The sequence below is a fragment of the Heterodontus francisci genome, chromosome 28 (genome assembly GCF_036365525.1).
Source record: "Heterodontus francisci isolate sHetFra1 chromosome 28, sHetFra1.hap1, whole genome shotgun sequence".
Lineage (NCBI taxonomy): Eukaryota > Metazoa > Chordata > Chondrichthyes > Heterodontiformes > Heterodontidae > Heterodontus > Heterodontus francisci.
In genome coordinates this window covers 65,309,541-65,313,585 of record NC_090398.1, presented here as the reverse complement: position 1 = coordinate 65,313,585, position 4,045 = coordinate 65,309,541, and the positions used below count along the sequence as shown (strand labels likewise).

Genomic DNA, 4,045 nt, shown 5'->3' with positions numbered 1-4,045 from the left:
CACACAGGCCGAGAAAGGCCTCTCCATTCCGCCGCTCACTCCATGTTCCGGGATCAGTTCATCCTCCACACTGCCTCTCACAAACAGCCCGCGACGCCCCCTGAACTTGCCTCGGAGTCAATGGAGATCTCTGGTCCAGACTGCGGACAGGATCCCAAAGCAATGTGCTGCTGGAAGCAGATTGCTGTTTACTGCCTTACCCCTAGGCTGCAATATCTCCATTCCCTCTGTTAAAAACAAACTCTTCCCGCTCACTGAGTAAATGGCGTTCAACAGATTTGCTGGAATAGGGGAGCGCGCATGCGCTCGTTCGCTCATTCACAATCACCGGTGGAGGCGGGGCTGTACCGCGCATGCGCTTCATTCGGCAACAGCTTGAAAAACAAAAATCAATCGGAACTTTCTCCAGTTCAGTTTTATCTGATTTTGAGCAATGGAACCGGGACTGTGGGCAAGATTAGAGAAGGATTCCAGCTGGGAGATGACCCCTTTACCAAGCTCAACTTGAGATCATTCTCTGCACTATGTTTGCTGTTCATTAGCTCGAATTCTCAAAGTGATCCTCCGAGGGAGTCGATGTGTTTGCCGGAATGGGGCAGGAGTTAATATCTGATAGTTGCAGTCAGAGATCAATTTAATCAGATTGTAGCGTCTGTTTCCCCAGGCGGATCTTTCGAGATAAAACGAATCTTACAGTTCAGCCTAAAACTCAATAATTACAGGCCAGTCAGTCTAACCTCAGCAGTGGGTAAATTATTGAAATCTATTCTGAGACAAGATAAACTGTCACTTAGAAAGGCACATACCAACTGAATTGAATTTTTAAAAGGATGATAGATCAGGGTAGAGCAGTTGATGGATTCTACATGAATTTTAGCTTTTGACAGGGCCCCAAAATGCAGACTCTTTATAAAATAAAATTTAATGGGATACAGGGAAATGCAGCAAGGTGGATGCAAAATTGCCTCAGTGGAAGGAAACGCAGAGTAATTGTTGACGGCTGCTTTTGAGACTGGAGGGCTGTTTCCAGTGGTTTTCCCCAGGGCTCAGTAATGGGTCCCCTGTTTTTTTGATGATCTATATGAACAGGTTGGACATAAATGTTGAGGGACACGATCAAGAAGTTTACAGACGACACCAATATTGGCCGTGTGGTAGATAGAGAGGAGGATTGCTGTGGACTGGAGGAAGATGTTTATGGTCAGATCAGAAGGGCAGAAAAGTGGTGCATAGAATTCAACCCGGAGAAGTGTGACGTGATGCACTTGGGGAGGTCAAACAATGCAAAGGAATACACGATTAATGAGAAAATACTGAGAGGTGCAGAGGAGGTGAGGGACCTTGGAATAAATGTCCACAGATCCCTGAAGGTGACAGGGCAGTGCGGTAATATGGTTAAGAAGACATATGGAATCCATGCCTTTATTAGCCGAGGTATAGAATATATGAGGAGGAAGGTTATGCTGGAACTTTATCATCATTGGTTAGGCCACAACTTGAGTCCTGTGTGCAGTTCTGGTCACCTCATTACAGAAAGGATGTAACTGCACCAGAGAGGGGACAGAGGAGATTTACGAGGATGTTGCTGGGACTGAAAAATGCAGCTATGAGGAAAGATTGGAAAGACTGTGGTTGTTCTCCTTGGAACAGAGAAGGCTGACGGGAGATCTGATTGAAATGTATAAAATGTTGAACGGCCTGGATAGAGTGGAGCTGAAGGGTCTATTGACCTCAGCAGAGAGATCAAAACCTGTCCTGGGAACTCTACATTTAGCGAACAGTTCGACATGAAAATGTGTAGATGTGAATATTGTGTAGGAGAGAGTGTTTAAAGGTGCTGACGGGTTATTCTAATGTCACTGTGTTTGTGGGTCCGAGTCCGAGTCCCTCTTGTGTAAAATAAAAAGATTTTCCAGTCAAAGAAGCACATTTCTCCCCTTCTCATCCCCAAAGTGGGAATTCAGTTAAGTTTCTTTGTTGATTTCAAGATTTCAGTCCAAAAGTGGAGAACATGTCAGCGATCGGGGGAGAGAGCGCCATCAGTGCAGCAATAAAACGGGTTTCAGTCAAAAATGGAGTCTTTACTTCAAGTACAAACTTTTCGACAGCAAGCATTCTGATGTCAGAGACAGGAAGGATCTAGTCTGGGACTCTGCAGTACCCGAATTTCAGTGGAATTGGAGAGTTTAGGACCAGAGAGAAACAGCAGGTTGTCTCCGCCCCCGTCCGCTCACTGCCTTTAAGTTGCTCTGTGCTGCCACCACCGGCTTCATTTCTGACCCAGTTCTGACTGACAGAGAGAATTTGTGCAGAGTCCCGGACATGACCGATACAGCAGGCGCCGAAACGGCTCCTCCAGCCGCCGCCGCTGAAGTCAAGACTCCCAAGAAGAAGAAAGCGGCTGCCCGGAACAAGTCAGCCGGTCCCACGTTGAGCGAGAAGATCCTCAAGATTGTGGCGGATTGCTCCGATCGCAAGGGGACCTCACTGCCCGCCATAAAGAATGCTCTGGGTCGGAGCGGTGTGGATGTGGGGAAGTACAGGACCCAAATCAAGCAAAGTATCAGGAGGAATGTGAACAAAGGCTCCCTGGTGCTGAGCAGTGGAACGGGCGCCTCCGGCTCCTTCAGAATCCCTAAGCAGGGAACCAAGGGAAATGTGGGAAAGAAAGTGAAGTCAGGAGCAGGCAAAAAAACTTTCGTGAAGAAAACAGCTGGCAAGAAAGTGACAGCAAAGAAATCAGCAGCCAATAAATTACCAGTCAAGAAACTAGTAGCAAAGAAATCCCCAGCGAAGAAAGCAGCGCTTCCGAAAAAGTCTCCTGTGAAGAAGGCCAAAAAACCCAAGAGTGCGGAAAGGTGCTCAAGAAAGTTCAATCATCAAGGGGCAAGACCAAGCCGAAAGCAGCAAAGGCTCAGAAAGCAGCCCCTGGAAAGAAGTGAAACTGCACGGGAAACTTGCAGACATCTGAACCCAAAGGCTCTTTTCAGAGCCACTCACATCTCTCAGGAAAGAGCTGATCCCCCTATCAAATGATCCCTGTCCCGCCGCCGTGTGCACATTTCACATAGAAATGATGGGAAGTAAATGCAGGATCCCTGGTGACTCGCTGACATACACTACACTCAGCCCTTCCCCCACTCTCTGTAACAAAACAGAGGGATGTCCCGGCCTCACTGTAACTGGGGATATGTTCGGTACAGTCTCAGTTCATGCTCCTTTCACTAATTCAGAGTGAGAGGGTCTAACACAGGAATACTGGCGAGAATTCCCGCGTCACAACTCAAACCCCAATACATGAGTTTCTCTAATTCAGCTGGGGTAAGGTGTTAGCAAAATACTCAATCCGTCTGGGACGGGAGGTGTGTGGAAACGGGTTGACTTGTGATCGGAAGCACTGTGCTTAGGCGGGTAGATGATCAACTTTTAATTGTTATAGATACTTATTTAACAGCTCCGGGTTTCTGTTATCTTTGACTATAAAGGCCGAGTCTGGAAGTTTTGTGCTGAGCTCTATTGTTGAGAGTTTTGTTTTTGAATTGGCGGTTGAAGCAAGTGGGAGGCGGAGCTGGAGGATGAAAGACATTTCACTGCTCTGTCTGTCACTCAGTTTCCTCCCTGCCCCGCCTCTCACTCTCTGCCCGTTTTTCAGTCAGGTCCGGGCGAGCTGCATAAAAAAGGCAGCAGAAACAGCTCGTTTCTCATTCAGCAACGAGTTGAGTGAAGAAGCGTCATGTCTGGAAGAGGTAAAGGAGGCAAAGGATTGGGCAAAGGCGGAGCAAAGCGGCACCGCAAAGTGTTTCGTGATAACATCCAGGGTATCACCAAGCCAGCAATCCGCCGCCTGGCTCGCCGTGGTGGAGTGAAGCGCATTTCGGGTTTGATCTATGTGGAGACCCGCGGGGTGCTGAAGGTTTTCCTGGAGAATGTGATCAGAGATGCGGTCACCAACACTGAGCACGCCAAGCGCAAGACGGTCACCACCATGGATGTGGTGTCCGCTCCGAAACGCCAGGGCCGCACTCTCTATGGATTCGGCGGCTAA

General features: G+C 48.2%; 1 pseudogene; it reads left to right on the top strand.

Annotated features, from left to right (window-relative positions):
• Positions 1–1,391: 1,391 nt before the first annotated feature.
• LOC137345243 (histone H1-like) lies at positions 1,392–4,045 on the top strand (annotated as a pseudogene).